General features: G+C 38.3%; 1 non-coding gene and 1 pseudogene across 1 annotated transcript; both read left to right on the forward strand.

The window, feature by feature from the left end:
* Positions 1-258: 258 nt before the first annotated feature.
* On the forward strand, positions 259-388 carry LOC125997758 (small nucleolar RNA SNORA22). Its single transcript, XR_007491778.1, has one exon. It is a non-coding gene; the product is annotated as a small nucleolar RNA SNORA22 (small nucleolar RNA).
* Positions 389-12,125: 11,737 nt separating this feature from the next.
* LOC125997797 (uncharacterized) lies at positions 12,126-12,280 on the forward strand (annotated as a pseudogene).
* The last annotated feature ends 1,526 nt before the right edge of the window (positions 12,281-13,806 follow it).

Here is a 13,806-nt window from a genome sequence, read left to right on the forward strand (position 1 = left end):
CAGGAAAATAACAGCAATAAACTTTTTTTTTCATGCCTCTCAGAAAATTTTACACCAAGGTCATAATTCTGTCACTTTACAGATAACAAAATATTGGTAAAAGAAAAACTTCTTTGTGTTTTAAAATCCAAACGAACACAAAAGTGTTAAATTTAAGTCTTATATTTCTATTAAAAGTTTTATTTTAATTTTTAAAGTATTTACAAAATTATGTGAAAAATAATGTGGTTAGCCTTTTTAAACAATATAGTTAATTTAATGCACGGTGAACACCTAGGTGTGCTTTATAGTACCCTTAGTTTTAACTTTGTGCTACAGCAATGGTTGTTCTTTATTTCTGCATTGAAAGAACTATTATTTTAAGTGCATTCAAAATATCAGCACATTATACAAATCTGTATATTTGTGTCGCAGTGAAAAAATAATATAAATGAAAAATATATTATATATAATTTTATAAGTAATATATAAAAGTAACTAAACTTTATAAGCAAATTAACTAGTATTAAATATAATTTTAGTCTTAAGTTCTAGGTGTGTAAATGCATCAGATGTCTTTAACTACAAATTATTCACTTAAAGTCTTCATAGTAAAAACAGTTGTTTGTTTTTTAAAAAAATCAGTTTTTTATACCTTTAATAATCATAGTTCATGCTATTGTGTTTAATCATGAAAATTTTAACACTTTATTGCAGCTGTCTTACTGTTCTACTGCAAAACCAATTTAAAGAAAACCTATTCATTTACAGCAAATAATTTCATACTTCAAAGTGAAGACTCCTTCTACAGTGCTCATTAACCATTTTACTTAATGTTTTAAACTTCCAATTAAAGTTGTTTTAAAAATGTTTTGTGTTAAATCTAAACCTTAAAATTTATTTTCAGCAAAGTTCCACTCCATCTACATTAAGTACTTCTCAAAACTAAAAAAGTTTTTCTACAAAATTTTTTTTCTCTTCTTCTCACAAACATGTTAGCTAAATATTTAAAAGCGCTTGTCAATTTTTTATAAATAAGTCTTAAATCACTCCTTTTATCTGTTTATGTGTCTGTTGTGATGAATGAAAGTGGCCACAAGTGTAAAATGTTGTGTTTAGTGTTGTTTTGTTTTGTCTGTTTATTTGTTATCTCTACATTTTATAATAATACAATTTTTAAAGCCTTATCCATTTTTCAAATTTCAATTAATTTTTTCAACCTGGTTCAGTCTGGTCAGTTCACAGACTGGCATCTTACAACTAAAAATCATGTGTTAAAAATTATGTATTAAGCTAGCTTTGTCCTTCTAAGAACATGGCGGAAGGTGTGGGAAATGGCAAACCCCAGATTTCTCAATGGCCATCGGGGATAACTTTTCCCTGGAGAATTTCTGGACTTTGCAGTCACCCGGCTTTCCTGTTATGTGTAAGTTCAGGCCTATAGAATATGTATTTATGGCTAAAAAATAGCATCCAGCTTTTACATAATAACTAAAAGTTTAAGAAAAATCCTTTATATTCAGTTTAAAAAAATTTTTTTTAATTAGCAATTGTTAATTATAAATTTTCTTTTATGCCAAAGTCTAACAGAGGTCAAATAACATTCCCGTGGTATTCAAAAATAACTAGTGTAATGTAAATTACTAATGTTTTCTGCCTGTAAACCCAAGCCAAAAAACTAAGTAAATTCTTAATTTTTATATAAAGTAACCATTTTGCCTCCTGCCAAGCTGTTTTCTTATAAACCTCCTGCTAGCCGCCATTCCTGCAAACCTGTTTCTACTGACTCCACCTTTGACAATGCTGAATTAGACACTCTGCCTAGCTGCCTTGGTTGCCCACCATTGCCACCAACAACCTCCATTGCAAACAAGTCACGGTCGTGGAACTTTGCTTACTCACACCATATATGTGCCCCCCTGTTCAACAATCAGACATTTGCAATCAAACCATTATTGTTAACAACTCTTCCATCTTCATTGAAGCCCCCAACTCCACTTATTTTGTTTGTTCCACTGGATTTTCTCCCCATATTGTTACTGAAATGTTTCTTGCTTATCATGATTGTTATGTTTTAGCTTTGTTAATGCCTAGAATAACCATCAAACCTGTTGGTCCGGTTTCCACCTTTATCCTCATCCTGCAAATGGTCAATGCCTCTACCCAAGCGCTCTCCAACACCAGCTATGAACACTGTTGAATCTGCAATTCACCAGTTTCGCCGTTTTATGAAAGCATCACAACGTTTGAACCTCCTATCTACACCACTGACTCTGAACTTCTTCTCTGGAAAATTCAGCCTCAGCGTCATTAACTCACTGTTGTGCAGGTTGTGAGCTACAAACTCTGCCTTCTAGCCCATCCTCCTCCTCTCAAGTTATTTTAAATCTTATATATGCCTCTGCTCTAGCCCTCACAGACCCATATTATGAACGCTGTTAGCTTAGCTTCTCTCCTCAACCCCTACGATACTGTTAGTTCCCTTGCTGATATAGTTCTTCAAAATCGTCGTGCTCTATATTTTGCCCTTATGAAAGAGGGGGGAGTCTGTGTAGCCCTTAAGGAACAATGTTGTATTTTTAAAGACAAAACTGGATTAGTTAGGAATAGCGTTCAACACATTGGTGACGGTATAAAAGACTTCCAAAAACATTTCGATGAAGAACAAGGTTGGTAACAGGGTTGGTTTTTCTCTTCTCCTTGGATACATACATTACTGTCCACTATTTTGGGCCCTCTTATTAGCCTCATGCTGCTCCTTTCCTTTGACCCATGGGCTTTCCGCAAACTTACTGCCCTTGTTAAAAACCAGGTAGATGAGACGGCAAAAACCTCTGTTCAAGTTCACTACCAACAGTTAACCCAACGTGACTCCTGTGAAAACTTGGCTTTTGTCACCAAGCCGCCCTTCCAGCCACTAAGTTTTCAGGAGATAGAGCGCATAGCTAACAAACGGAGCTCGCTCCGGTACTTGTGCTCTCGGCTGTGGAGACACCTACGACGGGATTAGCAAGGTCCCAGTTAGGACACGGCCCTAAAAGGCTACAACGCATAATTCAAATCTCTGTGCACACCCACAGCGCCTGTAGCCATCTTTTAAATGCGGCTTTGGCCGTGTCCGACCTGGTCAAACCTTGTAGCCTAAGACACGGTTCTTCCACCCGCTCACAACTTTCCTTCTTTTTTTTTTTTTTTTTTTTTTTTTTGTTTTTTGTTTTTGGGCCACACCCGTTTGACGCTCAGGGGTTACTCCTGGCTATGTGCTCAGAAATCGCCCCTGGCTTGGGGGGACCATATGGGACGCCGGGGATCGAACCGCGGTCCTTCCTTGGCTAGCGCTTGCAAGGCAGACACCTTACCTCCAGCGCCACCTACCCGGCCCCGACTTTCCTTCTTTTATTAGAAGAGAAAGGGGGAGATGTTGGGGACTGTGACTTGTTTGAGGCCATTTTGCTGTTCTTTCTGCCATAATCCAGCCTTTCACCTAAAGGCTACATGCAGTCTTTCTGTAAGTTCTTGGGCCAAAGAGAAAGGAATGTGCAGCTGCAAAGTATAATTAATCTTGTAGCCTGGAGGAGAGCAACACGGCCCGGTACCATTCCCAGAAATGAGGTCTTACTCCCTCAACTACATTCCGGAGTCAACAAGGCAGTTATTATGTGTATATGTTACATTGTCTGTTCGAGATCACTGAGGCAAGCACATCTTGCACCACCTCCTGATAGTCAAGCAATTAGGAATGCAGCTAGAAGGTCACTAGAAATTTCCATGGAAACAGCACGTTCATCATGACTTGCAGGTAATCCTGCCTCCTAGCCCACTGCCCATTTCCTTATTTGGAGAATGATTTACTTTCTTTGTTCCTTGTAACCTGATATGTATTCTTGCCTTGTATGGACCTTCGCGCCAAAAAGTATGACTGACATCACCTTTGTACTGCCCCCTTCTCCTTCACTATATAAGAAGGAGCTGTAGTCAAATAAAGTTGCCTTTGAGCAGTGAGATATTGCCTTAGGTCTTTATTATTAACCTCTCTCAGATTTTTTACAGGTGTGGTTGTTCTTCTACCCAGCAAAATAGGAGTGCGGTTGTCTGAGAAGTCTTCCCAGCTAATTCCTGCTGGCCGGGCCCCCCTGGGGGGCTTCCGGACCCCGCACTAGACTCCAAAACTTAGTTCTTACCTCCTGCTTTTCTTTCTTCACTGCCATCAATAAACTCAATTCCAAATGTATCTAGTATTCTCTTGCCAACTGAGTCATATTTAATGTTTGCACCTTTTTTCTGGACAGTTCCATTTAGATGGTCTACCTTTACATCAAATTTAGATGAGTTAATCTAGCTCTGTTGAGGTAAACAAGCATTGAAACTCCTGTGCACTTTAGTTGAGAGTGCAATTTTGGTGAGAATATGGTGCAAAAGTGATGAAAGCTGGTGTGATAAATTCTTATAAAAGAGAAACTAGAATTAGCTTTAGCTTCAGCAATTCTACTTCTGGGAACATACCCAAAAGAATTAAAATAGATTCTGAAAATACATTTTCACATCTATGTACTTTACTATTCACACGAGTCAAATGGCGACAGAACCCAAATATCCATTGGCTGATTACCAAATAAACAAGTTGGCATAAACATACAATGGAATATTATTCAGTGTTAAAAAGAAATTTCATAGAAACAGAAAGCAAACATACCTAGAAATAAGGTGATGCATTGTGGATATTCAGGAACTATTAGCCTGTACAATGCGATCCCTCTCTTGGAAAACATCTGTCTCTCTTCTCCACCTTTCTGAGATTTTAAGAGCTTAAAAATCTCAAATAAAATGTCTCCAACGTCTGCAAATCTTTTCTTATTAGTTTGGAGTCACACTTGGTTGCTTTCAAGGGTTTCTGTTGACTTTGAGCTCATGGATTACTCCTGGTGGAATTCAGGAGACGATATTTGGTGCCAGGCAAATATCTTACTCATTGTACTATTTCACTGGACCTTCAAATATTTTTGACCATGACAACCTATGGGAAATGTCCTGTTTCCTGGTCTTTTACAATAATTATAGAGTATAGCATTTATATAGTGCTGCTGTGTTTTGTACTATTAATAACTATATTATATTGTTCCTATTTATGTTATATAAATATAACTGTATTAAACTGTATATGATATAATGTTAATTATATTTTTAATTATATACATTAAGTGCTTTTAGAAGCCTTAGAAAATATGTGAAATGGTGACATATTTTGAGCCATAAAAAATAACCAGTAGAGTTCTATGTAGCATTCTGGGAAACTCTGAAATTCTGGGCTGTCATGTGAACTTGACCAACTAAAGATGCCATCCCAACAAAAATTTTGGGGAAGATGTTTCCTACTACAGTTTTTCTCTTTTGTTGTAAGGAACAAAGATGGACATTTGTCCATTTTTGTCCCATTGTGTCACATCCATTTTTTGTCCCTTTTGTTGTAAGGGACAAAGATGGACATTTCATACTAAAACAAAACAATAATTGTGGGAGACCTTAACACTGTCGTGTCACCCCTTGATAGATCAACCAGAGTGAAACCCAACCAAAATATACTAGCTCTGAAAAAGAGAAATGGAAGAGAGTGGGTATATATATTGGAGGGAGCCCCTTAGAACAGACAGAAAACAGCTAAAATGAAGGGCCTTGTGAAAGGCACAGAACTTTGAGAAGACAGCCTTGAGAATAAATGTAAACTTTTAAGATTTAAGGCTTGTAAGGCACAGAAAGGCAACAAGCAGAGAGCTATGCTAAAAGTAGGCAGCTTTAAGGAATAAATAAACACTTATGATTTAAGGCTTGTACAGAAACAAAGAAAGCACAGAATTTTGATCCTGGGAAACTGAGTCTAAATTATGAGGTCTCTGTCATCTGTACATTCCGACCTGCCTGAGATGGGTTCCATTATCAGTACATCCCTGACCTGATGGAGACAGATTCCATTAGCTGTACATTTCATCCTTATTGCTGATGGGTCCCATTATCTGGACAAGATGGTCTGTTCTATGTATATATTTCCTATTGACATATTAATGAGCAGAACTGTGCCCACACAAAAAAGTATATAAGCCGAGCCTTGAGTTTCAATAAATGGAGTTGGATTCAGATTTGGCTGGAATCCTTTTCCCACTTTTGTCTGTCTCTGTGTCTGTCCTGTGTCTTTGTGTTTGTGCGATCTTCCTCCAAGAAAGAATAACCACATCTTAATTGGAGTCCCTGCAGGCAGGGGCACCCACACTATATATATACATACATATATATTTATATACATACATATATATCTATGGCACTCCATCTCCTGCAACCTGGATACACATTCTTATCCAATGCACATGGATCATTCACCAGGATAGACAACATGCTGGCCCCCAAAACACACCTCTATAAAATCAAGAGGTTAGAAATTTTGCAGGCTACCTTCACTGAACAGAAGACTCTGAAATTAGCTGTGAACTACAAAGGGACACAGAAGAGAAATTTTCTAATTTCAAACACCTGGAAATTAAACAGCCTACTGAACAACCAGTGGGTTTAAGATGAAATCAAAGAGGAAATAAAAACATTCTTGGAAACAAATTACAATAATGACACAAATTATCAGAATTTATGGGACACAGCAAAGGCAGTACCGAGAGGAAAATTTTTAGCTTTGCAAGCACACATCAGGAAGGATGAAGAGGCCTACATGAATAGCTAAATGCAACTTATAAAATTAGAAAATTATCAACAAATGAAACAAAATATCAGTAGGCAGAAGGAAATAACAAATCTTAGAGCAGAAATCAATGAAGTGGAAATTTAGAAAACAATCCAAAAGATCAATGCAAGCAAAGGTTGGTTCTTCGAAAAAATAAACAAGATTGATAGACTACTGGCAAAACTCACACACACACACACACACACACACACACACACACACACACACACACACACACACACAAAGCGAGAGAGAAACTTGATAAACTGGATTAAAAATGAAAAGGGAGCCTGAACTTCAGGCTTGGGAGGGTCTCTCCCCCTTCCCGGAGCAGGATTTTTAGCCGGCACGGACGGGCAGCTGGCAGGCCCCCCCATGGGCCAGCAGCCTCGTGGTCCGGCCTAGGGTAGGGGGGCCTGGATCTGGGTCACCCGACCCCCCTCTCCCCCATTCCTCCGGATCTCCAGGTGGGTTCCTGGGAGGAGCTGATGGGGCACCCTGGATTTTCCCCACTCCCAGGCCGGGCCGGGACACTGGCCAAGGGTGGGGCTCAAATCCTGAACTTCGGGCTTGGGAGGGTCTCTCCCCCTTCCCAAAGCAGGATTTTTAGCTGGCACAGACGGGCAGCTGGCAGGCCCCCCCATGGGCCAGCGGCCTCGTGGTCTGGCTTAGGGTAGGGGGGCCTGGACCCCTCTCTTAGGGGTTGGAGTTTGATCTGGTGGGTGGCAGATAGCTGCTCAGCTATACTCAGTCTGTCACTGGTAATTTCATACCAGTCTACATTTTGCAAACCGCGCGGGGGCTAGTGCCCCCGCGCGAACATTTGCTCCTTCCAATCATCAGTACCCCAGATTTACCCTTCTTAACTTCAATAACACATAGTTCTAATCTCTGACCTAAGACATACAGTATATCTAACAAATCCCAGAACTATTTAGAAGGACACAAATTGAACACATATATCTTTTGAATATTTTATGGGTATTTTCTTTAACTGATGTAACTCTCTATATATTCTTCTACCATGATGTTTCTATTCACTTTTCATCTTATCTTTTCTTTGTAAGCTGTTCAGTAAGGATTGTTGGTGGAACTGTCCCTCAGTTTGATGCCTATGATTGAACTATGTCATGGAAATTTCTGGTCTTGTTCCTATTGCCTCCAGATGCACCAATAACGCCCCATGGCATTGATCCTTGTTTGCATAGACACATTAAAATGGGAAAACACCATACATACAGATAAGTTCTTATCTAATAAATCTCAGTACAATGTACCTTACACCCTGAACATTGATATAATGACCTGGCACAGGCCTCAGAAGAATGGGCATCCTCCATTCATGCCAGAACCAGGCAAGCTATCTACGAAACATCCAAGGTCTTTTATAGCAACAACTGGAAGCAGTCCTCTACCAGGAAAGACACTACCAAGGGTCTGACATCGACCTCTTAAAAAGAGACTTCCGTTTACACTGAGAAGACTTGACAGCAACAATGACCTGCTCTACAGGACATGGTTCTTTCTAGTGCCCCTTAAGTGTCAGGTGAAATGAGAGGATGCTATGCACCATCCTGACTGCAATATGGGATATGCAGACTCCAGGATCTTTAATACAGAAGCATGATACCAACAACAGAGACTATGTGAGGAATGGAGGTGTATTGCCACTACAGACGATGACTTGAATTGGACAAACTAATTTGCCTGGAGCCTAGAGTCAGTCCTGTGCCAGGAAACTTCAGGGGTAGGGTCTCCTTGTATTTAGACCATAATTTGTCTTTCCATGTCCCTTATGTTTTGGTGGGCCTATGCAAACAAATGCCACTTTAATACCGTTTTTTACTATGTTCCCTTGACTCCAATCCTTAAGAAAAACAAACCACTAAAACTTTTGAGCTTAACTTAAACTAGTAAGCATGTGCATGGAACTAGAGAAATGTACTTTGCCCTCAATGTTTAAGGAGCTGCATAAGTCTAATGTCTTTAGATTATATTGTGTGCTGCTAAGAAATAGTATGTACTACAACTGGGGATTTGAGGGACAAAGTAATTGTATTGTACATGGGTTCAGTTTTGCTTTTCTTAATGTTCTTTGACTGAAAGTTCAAGGCTGGGATATCATCGATGGGACTACCGAGAATTCTGTTTATGGGTGATTGGGCTTCCACTGTAACTTTACCCTGTCCTCTTTCTTTGCATCTTTGTTGTCATAATTAAAATAAAAAAATAAAAATTGAAAAAAAAATGAAAAGGGAGAGATCCATAACATCCATAATCAACATAATTCACCATATCAAAAAAAGAAAAACAAACATCATATGATCATATTAATAGATGCAGAGAAAGCATTCAATAAAGTCTAACACCCATTCTTGATATAAACCCTCGTCAAGATGGGAATGAAAGAAATTTTTCTCAATATAATCAATACAATTTACCACAAGACAATTGTAAATATTATTAATGGAGAAGTCTGGTACAAGACAAGGCTGCCTTATCTGAACAATCCTATTCAACATAGTGCTGGAAGTTCTTGCTATAGCAATTAAGCAAAAAAAAAATCAAGGGCATCCAGATAGGAAAGGATGAAGTCAATCTCTCTTTGCAGATGACATAATACTAAAGACTGCCTAAAAACTTGTAGAAACAATAGATTCATATAGCAAAGTGGCAGGCTACAAAATTAAAATGCAAAAGTCAATGAATGACCTTCTTCTATACCAATAATGGTAAAGAAAAATGAACATTAAGAAAAACATTAAAAAACAGCATGGCATTGGAATAAAGACAGATTGTCAGATCAGTGGAATAGAATTGAGTATTCAGAAAATGTTCCCCAGACATACAATCAACTAATCTTTGATAAAAGGGCAGGAAATCCAAAAAGGAGCAAGGAAAACCTCTTCAACAAGTGGTGTTGGCTCAACTGGTTAGCCACTTTCTAAAAAACAAACTCAGACCCCATCTAGCAACATGCACAAAGATCAAATCCAAATGGATTGAAAACCTTAATATCAGTCCTGAAATCATAAGGTATTTAGAACAACACATGGGTAAAACACTATGACATTGAAATTAAAGGCATCTTCAAGGAAGGAACAGCACTCTCCAAACAAGTGGAGGCAGAGATAAACAGATGGGATATATATTAAGCCAAGAAGCTTTGCTGCACCTCAAAGGAAATAGTGCCCAAAATACAAGAGCCACCTATTGAATGGGAGAAATTATTCACCCAATACCCATTAGATAAGGGGCTAATATCGAAAATATACAAGACACTGACAGAACTTTACAATGCTAGTTAAGAAAGACCTGGCAGAAAAACAGGCACTATACAAAGGTTAATCATTCTTTGCATCATATAAGGAATGTAAAACTGCCTTGCTTAACAAGTAGATGCTTGATAGATGGAAGCTGGCTCATTATCACCATTGTTGTAAAGGAATACTTGGGGTTTGATTGTGATGATACTGTGATGGACTGGCAGGAACTACTCTCTGGGGATGCAGGGAAGTGAAAGTTATGTCTGGGAAAACTTTTCCTTTGACTTTCTGGGGTAAAAGAAGGGAAGATTGGCTCTACTCAGAAAGGTAGTCTCTTAGACAACTGCAACTGAGCAGGTCTTCTGGAAACATAATGAAAGACTATCCTATGCTTCGTCCTAGGATCAGGGCAAAAAACAAGACCACCAACTACAGAAGACTGATTAAAACAACAGTGATAGAAGGACCCAGAAGTAACTAAGGCCGTGGTTGCATTCCACACCTGGGGAAGCAGCAGACTGGTGTCTTGGGCAGGGAACTGGAGGGAGTTGAGGATGTGGTTAAATTTGGCACCTGGGGAAGCAGCAGTCCTGCGTCACAGCCACACACACCCCAGGTGATCAAGGAGGGCTGAGATTAAGGGAAGATCACTCTGAATCATCAAATGCAAAGGAACATGGGGAAATCAAGGAAGACACTAACAGCAGGAATATGGAGAGAAATCTTGGTAAGTTCCCAAGTCCACCAAAACTCATGGGCTCAATAGATGAAGACATGAAAGTGGCATAGAAAGTCATAACAATAGAGATTAAGGAATCACTTGCCAACAAGTTCAAGAAATCCATAGATGAAAAGGTCAACCAACTCAAAGATGAACTTCTACAGCAAATGAAAGATTCCATACAAATGAAATTAAAGGAAATAAAAACTTCCTAGAAAGCCATAATAGCAGAATTGCTCAGTTGGAGAATCGCATAGAACTTGAAGAAAAAAACTACAAAACAAAAATGACAAAGAAACCAATAAGGAAAAAAGAGGTAAAGCATTTGAAGAAAATGTTAGATATTTAATGAACAAAGACAAAAGAAATAGTTTATGAATACTAGGAATACCAGAAGGAGAGGAAATAGGGAAAAGAGAGGAGCAAGTGGTGAGGAAAATAATAGCAGAAAACTTTCCCACCATCTGGAAGAGGCATCGGTGCAAATTCAAGAGGCAAAGAGAGTCTCTAATAGAACCTAACAAAACCAATACCAAGAAATATAGTGATGCAAATGGCAAAAAAAAAAGAGAAAGAAAGAAAGAAAGAAAGAAAGAGAAAGAAAGAGAGAAAGAAAAAAAGATCAACTCCTTTAAGGGAGAAAAAAACCCCTCAAGTACAAAGGAATGGATATAAGAATCAAATCAGATCTCCCATTTAAAACAATTCAAGCAAGAAGACAGTGAATGACATATTTAAATGACTGAATGAAAGAAATTTTCATCCTAGAGTCCACTACCCAGCAAAACTCTCATTCATATAGGAGGGAAGATAAAAACATTCTCAAACAAAGACAAAATTGCATTATTTGCGCAAACAAAACCGATCCTAAATAATCTACTCAGAGACGAATTACACAACCCAACCCTCCGATTTTAACAACAACCACCTTACACAAGACAACTACACAACAACTCTCTCTGTTAATAATCTCCTTAAATATCAATGGACTAAATTCTCCCATTAAAAGACATATTATAGAGAGGTGGATTAGAAAACATAAAATGGATTTCTGCTGCCTGCAAGAAACACATTTACAAATATAGGATAGGCACAGGCTTAGAATAAAAAGATGGGAATCAATTATTTAGGCCAATGGAAAACAAAAAAAGGAGGGATGTCCATTCTTATTTTAGACCAAATTGCATTCAACCTCAAGACAGTGATCAGAGACAAAGAGGGTCACTATTTACTGATCAGGGGAACACTAGATCAAGAAGTACTAACCCTGGTTAATATTTATGCACCAAATGCAGAGCCAGCAAAATATGTAAGGCAATTACTTGCAAACCTGGAGAAACACATGAAAGGAAATGTGATAGTAGTAGGAGATCTCAATACCCCATTATTGCCACTGGACAGATCCACCACACAAAACTAGCAAAGAAATAAGAGGCCTATACTTACCTGGCAGGGGAGATACCATCATCACGAAAGTGGTTTTCCCAGGGTGAGGCTTATCCATTGCATTCCGGATGTGCTAAACCCTGCAATTTCCCCAAACTTGACTGCATAATTTGTGGTAGTGGGGGACTGCGTTCATGCTCTCCCTTGAAAAAAAAATAAGAGGCCTAAATAAAAAATTAGAATAACTAGGTCTAATAGACTTATAATGGGCCCTCCATCCCCAGAAAGCAGAATACACATTCTTCTCAAGTCCACATGAAACCTTATCTATAATTGACCATGCCTTAGGATATAAATCTAACTTGTATAAAATCACAAATATAAGAATCATTAGAGGCACCCTATCAGATCACTATGCAATAGAGGTCAAAATTGACTGTAAAAAGAAGCAATGGAGAAAATCAACACCTGGAGATTATGCTGCTCAATAACAGCTGGATCAAAGAGGAACTCAAGGAAGATATAAAAAGATTCCTTGAGACAAACGATAATGAAGAAGCAACTTGTCAAAATCTGTGGGACACAGCAAAAGCAATTAGGGGGGAAGCCATAGCAATACAGGCCTATGTCAGGAAAGAGGAAAATGACAAAATCAGCAGTTTAAAGGGACATCTTAAGGAGCTGGAACAACAGAAGTAAAGAAACCCAAACGCAACCAGAAGACAAGAAATAATAAAAATCAGAGCAGAAATATACAACATAGAAACTAAGAAAACAATACAGAAAATCAATGAGACCAGGAGTTGATTTCTCGAAAGAATAAACAAGATAGACAAACCACTGACAAGAATCACCAAAAAAAAAAAAAAGAGGGAAAACACTCAAATAAGTAGAATCAGAAATGAAAGGGGAGAGATTACAATAGAACTCCAAGAAATCCAACACACTATGAGAACTTATTATGAACAACTATACTCAGGCTAGAGAATTCAGAAGAAATCGACAGATTCTTGGAAAAATACCATCTCCCAAGACTGGAAAGGAAGATTTAGAAAGCCTAAACAGGCCAATCACTTCAGAGGAAATTGAAGCTGTAATTAAGAAACTCCCCAAGAACAAAAGTCCAGGTCCAGATGGTTTTCCAGGTAAATTCTTTTTTTACCCCCACACCCAAATTCTATCAAACATTCCGAGAAAAATTACTACCACTGATACACAGGCTCTTCCAACCCATTGAAAAGACAGGAATCCTCCCCAATTCCATTCTTCTCTCAAATTGATATTTATAGCCTCTAGAGAAACAGAACCACATAACTTGAACCAACCTGTTCTGCCTCACAAGTTGAGGCAGAAATAATAGAGGGTACCAAGACCAAACAGTTGTATGAACATTGAGAAGAAATAAAAAATGATCAGACTTAAGCATCAAATCCAAATCCAAGGACAACAGAATTGATACCCAATCTACAATAAGCTAGACACAAGAGGACCACTTATACTAGCAGCCTGAAGGGTAAAGGAAGGGGATATGGGAGGCATACTGGGAACAGAAGTGAAGGGAGGACAACATTGGTGGTGGGAATTCCCTGATTCAATGCCATTATGTACCTAAAATATTACTGTGAAAGATATGTAATCCACTTTGGTCAAAATAAAAATTATTAATAAAAAAGAAAGGGAGTGTCTTAAAGTTCATGACAGGAGAGACCCTGCTTTAGGAACTTGGGAGAACT

This window comes from Suncus etruscus, chromosome 19 (genome assembly GCF_024139225.1).
Source record: "Suncus etruscus isolate mSunEtr1 chromosome 19, mSunEtr1.pri.cur, whole genome shotgun sequence".
NCBI lineage: Eukaryota > Metazoa > Chordata > Mammalia > Eulipotyphla > Soricidae > Suncus > Suncus etruscus.